Here is an 11,670-nt window from a genome sequence, read left to right as displayed (position 1 = left end):
ACAATCACGAACGAAGCGACAATTCGTTTTATCCCGACATTAGTATCAATTCACTTTCGTTTATCCGCTTGCGTTACACGATTCTGATTTGGCGGACTATCGCTTGCTTAAATATATTAATCCTGTGTTACCCTTTTCCTTAACAATAATTATGCATAGAAATAGCTACTTCTTAAATAGTTTCTACTATCAGAAATTCGCGCCTCTATCTTAAATCGAAATACTTTTTATATTTCGTTCAAAATAAAAATTTGAAATTAAAAGGTAGTAAAACAATTTCACGTACAAACTACGTTTGAAAATTAAACCAAACTACAAAGAATTGCAGGTCAGGAAATTCAGAGTGATCAGTCGGGGTTTTTTTTTTCTCAGTAAAATTACTCCATTTATGCATTTTTTTAAGAATGACGACATTTTTTCGGGTGAATTGAAGAAAATTCAAATGCATTTGGCCATTTGTTTATTGTGCCTTTATTTGTTATATTATGCCATAGGGACATTGTCACAGTCACGGAGACTTTCTAGCTTTAGTGTTGACATGAACCCGCAGGTGGCCGTTCTTTAATACTATGATCAAATTTTAATTTGATGACATTTGCAACGGTGATTCTGATGTATATATTCGCCCTAACGCAATAATTCAACAATTTTCGCTGAAATTGCGGCAAAAGAAGTTAAACATTTTAAACGTTTTGAAAGGATGTAATCTGTTTGATTAATACAATGTCTAAACGTATAAGTATAAGAGTCATAGAAATGCAATAAATGAGCCGTGTCACGACAAAACCAACATAATGGGTTTGCGACCAGCATGGATCCAGACCAGCCTGCACATCCGCGCAGTCTGATCAGGATCTATGTTGTTCGCTTACCAATCCCTTTACAAGTAGAAAAACTGATAGCGAACAGCATGGATCCTGATCAGACTGATGCGCAGGCTGGTCTGGATCCATGCTGGTCGCAAACGCATTATGTTGGTTTTATCATAACGCGGCTCAAATTATACTTCTGTATAGTTCGTATTGTTAATTAAAACGTTATTTGCTACAAGTGTGATAATGAATATAGTGGTGCTATTCTTTTCCTAAAGCTCGCTTAATTATTACTTGTTATACACTTTGACACATTATGTACAAAATTAAACCAGAAGTTGTTAAAATAACAAAACATTTGATCCATGTTATGATATGGTTACGCAAGAAAATGGGACAAAATACAATTCTGTTATGACATTTGCTATATTATATTGTATATGAGTATGTTTGTGTGAGACCAATATAATATAAGAACAAGTATATATTATTACAACACCGTATACTTTCAAATAATCTGGAACAAAGAAAAGAATATGTTAGGATAAGTAATGGTTAAAATTGACTACATATCACTCGTATACACGCGTTCGGCACATTTGACATGACAACAATGGTCAAATTATCATGTATAAAATATATACAATAAACGGGTGCTGTTGCTGATCAAGGGGGTGATTATTTATGATTTATGATAATTTGACCATTATTGGCATGGCAAATGTGCCAAACGCCTGTGCCGTATATATAGTGGTTCTTTATGTTTATGAGAATTGCTCGATTCAGAGTGATGATATTGTATGAAACCGTCTTATAAAAACTGATTTTGAAACGCTACTGATACATTGTAATATAATTCATAAAAGATCATCGAGTCTATATTATCTTTTAAAAATTAGACTGTTACACGAAAGAGCGTTTAATTCTTTCATTGAATATTAAAAAGTGACATCTTGTGTGTAATTTAGGTGCACATGTATAGAAAAGTTGAGACATGCAAAAAGGTATACATGTTTATATAATTATACATGTGTTTTTCCTTTTTTAACTTACACTTCGTACCAATAATACATGTAAGAATACTTATGTATAATGTAAAAATTATGCCCTTTAAGGTGACAACGGAGTCAATTATCACTGAAAATACCTAAAATGAGATTTTTTGCTTAGTAGATTTATGCATCTTTTCTGAACACATTCGTGATTTAATTTTGGAAGCAGTTAGTCCAAAAAATGTGTTTTTAAACGTTTTAAAACGGTACCTGTACCATTTTTATCTGCTATTCGCGTAACCTGTCAATTATCGATAACGCTCCGCCCCCTGTTGAGGCATCAATGAGGGAAATCGGTAGTTCCATATATGCGTGAATTACCGGTCCATACTGGTCCATACTACTCGTAATTCATGTATCGTACAAATACCGAATATCGTCTACCTTTTATTAAGCCCTTTTTATAAAATAAGAAATTGTCGGCCAATGTACGTAACATAATGTATGAAACATAAATAGTTAAGCATAGCGGTAAATCGCACGACCACGGGGTTGATTAAAAATATAGTTGCTAAAATATCCATAATGTGTGAAAATAATTTGTCTGTCCCGTTAATCTGATAGATATTACATTGAGTTTATGGACTTTGTACGGATTCAAGAGCTTGCTTTATATTCCACCTCGTTTTCTAACAAAACAACAACAAAAACAGACAACATTTTTTTATGTGAACGCCTATATGACTTGTGGTAAGGTGTCCCTGACAAATTTCTAAACCATTTTAGGTTGTCTAAGAATGATTATTTCTCTATGAATCAATAAAAAAAGATAATAAAATATTTTATCAGTGAATGGTTTGAATAAATTGTTCGCCAGTAAATCGAACACAGTACTAATAAACCTGGGACAAAGTATAGAATTTATTGTATATCCCAGTAGAAAATGGATCTCTATGCCGTGCTTAGATGCATAGATGATATTCATGATAATAGAAGTAAAGAAGGTCAGATCATAATGATCTAGTGATACCTTTTATTTCTATAAAAATATGTTAAGCATTTATATCAATTTGGAGGAAAAAATATATAATATCCCGTTCTTATTTGTACATCTACCATGGACTTAAAAAGACCGTCAGAAGCTCAGTTTTTTGTTATTTTAATTTATATTTTAACGGAATTTCATAAACGAATACACAGAGTGACACTGGTATAATATAATAATAATGCTGATGATATTCAAAAGTGAAACAATTAATAACCCCGCTAGCGGTGCGCAAATACGTTCCATTTCCCCCCACCGAGTGCCTCAAATTTTACCGAAAGTCACGTGACATGTGCGACGACGGTAAATCACGTTAAGATTTGAAGAAATTTCTGTTATAAACTGCTATTAATCAGCAACTTTTTAATTGGTCAGATGTCACTGGGTCATAAAATGTTGTTAGAGTATGTTACCGCAATTTGTGACCCTCTCTGGTGCGATATTTGTGTATTATGCAATTATTTAGCGTGAAACGTAGGGGTCCGAGAGAGAACAGCCGATTTATGACACTTCGTTTGATGCGGGTCGGACTAACTTTGAATCGGCATAACTTTTTTAATAATCAAGCAATTAACATACGGTTTAAAGCACATGAAAGGGAATTCATTTACGGAGGGAACCGTGTCAGGGATTTTTGTTTGCTCTATCAGCGGCTTAATTATCTTTAATTACGTAATATGTATGGTGAAAAAAGTCGCATAAAATGTTTGACGTTACGTACTATTTTTTTGAGAAAAGATAGAAAAAATTTGAGACACGGTTCCCCAGATATTATAAGTATGTTTATTTTCCAAAAGTTTGATGACAAAAAAATAAAAAATGACTTTGATATGACGATTTAAAATTTTTGGATTTTTATTAAAAATCAATCATTTACAAAGGCATTTTTTCAAATATGTTATTTTTTATGATGATCAACGACATTTAATGCACAAAGATTAAATAAATAACAATTATTACTAAAATAAGTTGGTTTAAATGACATTTATGTGAGTACCACGAAAAGTGTCTGTTGTCACCTTAAAAGTTATTTTTGAAATTTATTCTTATAATTTAAAATTTTTACATTTCTTCTTCCCTATTTTGTTTACTAAAAAGTACAATGGTAAGGCAATGCACGTGCACCGAAAGACTATTTTCATAGACAATTTACTCGTTATTCAAAGCTTCTTCGTGGATCAGTTTGACTGGCATCGTTGAAATGACATGTAGCTCAGCAAGGGTCCAGGGTCTAATTACCAATGCCATACTGCTATTCAGTAATTAATTTAAGCCAGTTTTGCTGATTATTTACTACTTATGCCCTTTTTGTGACTTACTTAGTTCAAAGTAACAGTTTGAAAGACAGCCCATTTGTTGGCAGGGACGACGAGGATGGGTACTATATATAGACAATAGGATGCATGAGCCCCTGTATGCAGGTCTTTTGCTTGACAGCAACGGCCTTCCGCTGTATATAAATTGACACAATTCGGAGATACTTTTGCTATATTCGTGCGCATCCCTTTCTTACGGGATACACGAGAAAGCCATGCTTCTGTCAGATGTTAAATTTATCAGGCACGTGCCGAGCCTGATAATTTTTGTATCGGAGACTTGTTTGGTATTTTATTTATCATGTTTTAGGTTTTAATTTGTGTTTCATTTTTAAAATAACAACAAGAAAGGAATCTGTTGAGTTCATGCCGCCAGATGCATAGAAAACTATTAACATGTTTGCGTAATAGTTTTATTTATGCTCGGCATCGGAATTAACCATATGTCCGAGATTCATCAGCGTATAAATGCCGGTCCACTGTTGAAGTCACATCGAGGACGTCTGTTCATGTCGAGTTTTCCTTGATCTGTTCTTTTTTTGTTTTTGGTGAGTGGATGATAACACAATACTGCCAAGGCATGACGTTTCTGACGGCATCGTAACGAAAACGGCTCTTATTTGTTAGCGCCACGATCCCGAGTTTGTCACGACAGGCCAATCAAACGTCTCTGGTACTTGAGATGACTTGATCTTGACTTGCCGTGTGCCTTCTCTGCCGAGAGGGATTTGGCAATGACTATTTACGTATCTGATATGCTGTGCATTTTTTTTTAGCTCGAATGGTCATCTCGATAAGAAATAGTCCCAAATGTTCCAGTCAATTCCAAGAGAAACTTTAATGTTTAAAGATTCTATTCGATTTTTTTTTCAAAACAGTATGTCCGTAAATCAGGTGTCTAGTAAAGTTGCCTGGAGGTGACTGATAAAGCTAAATTTATCAGATATGCATTTGATCAACAGAAATCAATGGGAACGGTAGCCTAGTGGTTAAGGCGTCTGCCTCTAAACCCAGGGATAATGGGTTCGAGCCCAAATCGGACCACCACCTTTCTTCATATGACACTATTACTGGTTGGTTCCAGGAAACGGGCCCGAAAGTGATTAATATAAGTTGCAAGAACTTGTTTCGCAATCGAGCTTAAATAATGTTATGACGTAATAAACATGTGAAACACGTTACAAAAAAAGAACTCTGCTCGGTTTCACAATATATATGTTCTATTTATACGGGGAAGTCAAAGACCGGGCCCGCGAAGCGGGTCCGGGCTTTGGCTTGCCCGGCTATAGACTACACGTGTATATTTAAAAGAAAATCAAATAAAAAACAATTAAAAAATATATAGAATTCTATACCTATCAATGAAATTTTCAGTGTCAGTTCTAGTCGGGCGCCGCCATTTACAATGTAATCAATGATAATAGGCGGGGTATTCCGATAACGGAACATATCTCAACTTTTCGGATCAATAATAATCGTCGAGTGTTCCGAGTAAAAACGGAAGCGGTGCATGTAATACCGAATGACACCTTTAAAACGGAAAGGAATTTTTCAACGACTTCCCCGTTCAAAGGCTTTGCCTAATTTCATATTATTCGACTTTGGTAAATGCATACTTGGCATAAGGACGTACATAAAAGTATATTTCGTTTATAGGGATCTGATAGTCTATTGTAATATGTAACAAGACACTCCAACACTCACAACCCGACAATGTAAATGGCATTTATTACCCTTCTATATCTCTAAAGGGACACCACTGAGGTTTTTTTGACATGGTATGAAACAGGAGATTAATGTTCCATTTTACGTAGGTCTAGACCAATAACTTGTGTTAAATTTTTTTACTCAGATTATCCAGAATAATTATTCTAATTGTGAAAAAAATGACCAAATATATGGGAACGCCTTTCGCTCAAATCGGACTAAAATAGCACAAGACATAAACTTTTCAATTAATTTCTGAGTATGTTTCTGGAATATCTTGTGCGTTTCTTTCTGTTTTAAGGGCCCTAGCCGATCTGAGTCAGAAATTCAAATTTTATGTTTTAGGCATTTGAACCTCTGTGTAGTTCCTTTAACTCCACAAGACAATTTATTCTCAGACAGTTCAGCTTTATTTTTTATGGAATAATTATCTTTACTGCAGTACTGTACGTAGTGTGATAAGTTAACTTATAGCCTTTAAATGTCAAGCCTTTGAAACTATAGCGAGCATATTTTTACACTTTGCCCGAAGGGCCTGCTCGCAAAGCGAAGCGAGCTTTACGGTAACGCGAGTACCTGCTAAGTGATGGTTTTGAAAACTTTCGTCCGAAGTACCGAATTGGACACATCGCAACTTTTCGAATTTAAAGATAACGATAAAAACTGAAGAATTCTGACTGAAAACGGATGTGTAGACTGGTCACCCGCGCACGTTAATGGAAACCATAATTGGACAGGGAACCAGAATAACGGAAGCTTTCACATTAAAGGCGCCATTTTGTTTGAAAAATCTGATAAATAAAAACAATTTTTGGTCGAATTTTGTTGTGAAAACTATCTAGAATAAAAGAAAATGGTCTAACTAAGAAAATGAATCCGAAAACCAATATCTGTTATTCAGTCGTTAACGCTGTACAGATGTTTAAAGTATTGTTTACGTGACGTCACAATGTAGCGCCAAACAGCGCGTGCAAAACAATCAAATCAAGTACGCTTTTTTAATGTCGCAAACGTGTAAAGTTTTACATTTATTTCACTCTTAATAATCTTTATTTCGCTTGAAAAATTATAGAGTGAAATAAAATAAACAAACAAAGTTTTAACAACGCTTTCAAAACTCGTTATTCATTTAACGACAGGGGCGGAGCCATATTTAACACAGTACGTGTGACGTCACACGCACTCGGAATAAAAATGAGCGATTATTTCATACTATTTCACGTTAAAAGTACATCGAGCTCGCTTTGAGGCTTTGCCTTTTTCATATTATATAAACATTATATAAATTAAACTTATTTTTAGAAATCTTTGCATAATCCATGTTTTTCTTATAGAAAAAAGTTTTGTGGTTTTAATTATATTAAATCCTTCCTGTTTCATATAGGACATCATTTAGTCCAACTAATTAGACTTGTCAAAGAGACACCGAGATAATTTTGGACGGGCGCTGTCTTTTTGACAGTATAAAAAAAGTCTGTAAAATGGGTCAAACCGTTCACGCCAAATTAATTAGGCTAGACATCATTGGAAATAAGCTTTCGAGCTTAATGGGCTATCCTTGTAACCATAGATCATGCACTTTCACCGATATTATTGTATTTATAAATTAATTATAATTACTCTGTCTGTTTTAACTGAATAAATATTGGTATTTTGGTTATCCTCTTTTATAACATATCATTAACATCTACTGTATGTTAACTTTATAGACAACAATGTGAATATGCTAGTCATTTAAATTTTTTTTTTTTGTGCTCTTAGTTGTAATGTTTCTGGCTTGTTGTGTTCATAATCTTATCTGTGACTTTTCATGATTGTATCATAAGCCTTAACTAATGTTTATTCACCAAACTGGACTACTAGTCAAACTTATCCATATTTCTGAAGAGCTTAAAGTAAGTTCCGTACATTATATTATACTCCGAGTTGTAGCAAATGTCTCTGTGAATGAATTGGAAGCCCCGTCGCACTTCCTTTTCCGGTTAAATATCAAACATGGACAAATTGCAGCCAGTGAAACTTGCAAAAGTAATTAATACATCGCTATCATTACCTTTTCCGTCCTGAATATTTATGACTTATCTCGAACGATCTGATATGTTTTATTTTATCCGATTTTTTTAATAAGATTACTATTTGGTAAAGAGCATTTTGCTGTCAAATCTTGATAACTCAGTATTGCAACCTATTTTCGCGATTGTTGTAAATTAAGTTTAATGTGTATAGAATGGCCTATGACAATTAGTGGTGGGTATCGGGCTCAAAAATCACTATCGATAATCGGACCACCACAATCGATTGTCTGCCGATAGTATAATCGAGTTTTGCATTTTTATGGCCCTTTTTTCTGTTATTTTTAGGTACCAATCCTATTCATTTTAGTGTATGGGGGGAATTTTTCTCTTTTCTTTTATTATCAAATACACTTATTTAACTATCAGCTGTTTTTTATTTACATGTAAAAAATCCATAATAGGTAACACTAAACTGTTCAGAAGTGATTGATAAGATTTGAAGAAAAGTTTTTAACACCTTACACCATCAGATCTTTATGCTGCTAAGCTTTCTTTATGACCCCCCCCCCCCAATCATTTAGAAACACATCCAGACAAATGTCTCCATTTCCACTAATATGAACAATACATGGACCTAAAGTAAATTCTATTCATACACTACATTTCTAGTGTTCTAACACACCTTTTAATAAGACAAAGCTTCCTTTTCTTGACTTTGTAAAACATTCGTAAAAATCGGCCTCGCGAAAATACGTGGGTTGTCCCAATATTCTGTGACAACATTGTTTAAAAGCTAAATAAAACAGGTACGAATTTGATATTTTAATATGTTATAAACCCATATAATTTAAACATTTTCACAAATTTTCAAAGAAAAATATCAACAAACAACAAAAATATGCCATAAACACCATGACAACTAACTGAATCGCGGCGCAGGTCCAACGTAAAAGACGGCGTTAAATCTATATAAGACGCCTTTCTCAAATACTCTAAATGGCTTTCAACGCAGTAATAGTACCCATAAATCGTCAATTTCTGACTTAAATCATGTGGTTGTTAATGTCTGTTGAATGTTTGGATGGCATACACAGGGTTCTCAATAAGAGCCGGCCACCGGCCGAAATGACCGTTTAAAAACACTTTTTGGCTGGCTGAAATTTGTAAAATTTTCAAGTAATACCAAAAAATGAGAACATAATTTGACTGTCAAATACTGATGTTCCGTGATAGTTATTAATTTTTCAGTAGAAACACAATAAATGATTTGAATAAATCTGAAAACAGACTTTTATTAGCAAATAAATCTTAATTAAACTTGCATAAAGTGAAACCGGAAGTCCAACTCCATTGCCGATTTTTCCAGCCTACTGCAATATTGCAATAAAAATACTTGCTAAAACTGGACACTATTCAAGGGTTTAAACTTTAAAACACATGATTTGTTTGCTATAAATCGTAAAATCAATTGTTGATAGTTGTCATTTACACTGATAATGTGTACTTAAATACATTCATGTGTTGTCGAAAATAGATCTGATTTCGGATGTAACTATTCGGACATGTAATTACGGATTGGGAAATTTTCATAAAAGAAAAAAAGAAATATTTTAAATAAAATATCTGTATTTGACTGAACCTCATACACTGATATATACAATGCTTATTTATGAATAAGCAATTTTAATGCAAGTAATATAATATGAATAACAAGCTTGTTATCAAAGTTTTAATACCCTTGGTATAAAATTGAAGGGCAATATACTTTGATCAAAATGACTTAAAATCTAAAATTTGTTGTTCAAATCAGGGACAAAAGATGTAAATCCAATGTTCCTTCTCAAATCTTACACCAAATAACTGATACATTTTTAGTGAATTACATGTACTGAGATTTGTAGGCATAAATAGTAAAAGTTTTTGTGTCCTTTGCTCTGTTCCATATCTGACAAATAAGTTTATAGAATTTATGACTAACACATTTAGGTCCTGTTCAAGCTTTTAACTTCAAAATAAGAATCAATTTTAGGATCAGGATCAATATTTGGATCAACTGTAAAATTCCCTTATCTTACAAAAATAACAATAAATTTATCTAAAATTTCATAAACTTCAACCATCGCAAACCCAACTTCATCGAATTAATATATTTGATATATAATCTATGAGGATAAACAATGAAGAATATTAGTTTTTAATTTGATCCTGATCCTTAATTTTTTGTGAACACTCAGCCTGTTTTGGTTTTGTAAACATAAACTGTACATTGATGTATATATGTGAAACTGTAAGCTCTATTGAAATCTTGTTAGTGCCATGTCTGCATGCAGCTTGACAGGCAACACACAATTTGCTTATTCTTAATGTCAGGTGAGTATTCACATAATTGGCAAGTCATTTTAAAATGCCCTTCTGTTCAATGAAAGCGTTAATCCTTAAAAAATGAAACACAATGATTGGCATCTGTGGCACATGATATTTTATTATTGAATAAGAGTGATTTTTATGCAGTAATTTTCTAATATTTTTCTCCTGCCTGCAATTAATGCCCGACATAACTGTATTGGTCCAGCATTTTAAAATGAATTGCCGGATATGGTGTTTCATTAAGTTTAAAATGAATTAAAAAACAGTAAATTTAAGGCAAACTGCACTTTTTTCCCAATTAATCAAACAAATATATTTGACATTGGATTACTCATAATTAATGTAACACATTTTTTTTATAGAATTTAATAGTGTGAGAAATTTTATATAGTATTTTTTTCAAATTATGCCTTTACATTTGGTCTTCTGTAATAGTTTTAAACTGCCAAAATATGGCCTAGAGTGCAGGAAATCAAGTGCTTAATTTCAAAAATTCCGGGGGAGCATGCCCCCGGACCCCCCTAGGAGGCCTCCTAGAATTCAAATTTGGCCTGCTGAGCTGAAAGTTATTGAGAACCCTGCATACATTAATTTTTGCTATACGCGAACTTCCGGTCTCGTTACACCTGTTTTAGCTGTAGGAAATAGGCGACGAAGATCGGTCTTCCGATTCGTGTTTTCCTTATTTTCGCTTTTTGTAGGGCAAAACTCTGGTTCCGTTCATGCCTTTTATACACAAGTGCTCAGGATATGTTGCTTATATGTTCTATTTGGTATATTTGTTGAAAATCGCAACATGTATCATCTCGAAATAGTCATGAAACCTGAGTGACCTGTTCACTGCGCCGCAAATTCTTCGAACGTCGCCATTTTAACTTTCGCATTTTATATGAGATATTTTCATTTATTCGTATCTTTTTCGTTTCTTAAGTTATGGAACTAAAATTTTCAGAGATGATTTAAACATAGCAGCAGAGGAAGTCAACGTGACAATGTGCAGACACATCATCAGATATTTGAAATATACGTAATTAATTTCAGCCTATTCATAACAAAATGTAAATTATTTGACGTGCGCCGGCAACTCAAACCACTGTCGTTAATACTGAAAATTTCTAAGTAACTTGAGTAACTTTTTTGTAAATGATTTGTTGTAATGTTAAATAATATACTTAACGGTTATATACTCAAAACAAAAAGTTTAGTCAGTATTTTGATAATGTGATATGTACTACACGCTATAAAGTAGCAATTTATACAAGCATGTGTAATCATGCTGAACGCCTGAGCTATTCAATATTTGGTGATTTTATTGTGTACACTTGAAATGTGCACGCTGTTCACGAAGACGGCAAAATGCACGTGCACCACATGATTGCAAAGTCCAGTGTCACTTAATTTAATTTTACTAGTGGA

This window comes from Ruditapes philippinarum, unplaced genomic scaffold, assembly GCF_026571515.1.
Source record: "Ruditapes philippinarum isolate M1 unplaced genomic scaffold, ASM2657151v2 ctg899_1_1_1_1, whole genome shotgun sequence".
NCBI classification, from domain to species: domain Eukaryota; kingdom Metazoa; phylum Mollusca; class Bivalvia; order Venerida; family Veneridae; genus Ruditapes; species Ruditapes philippinarum.
Note: the sequence above shows the minus strand (reverse complement) of the source record.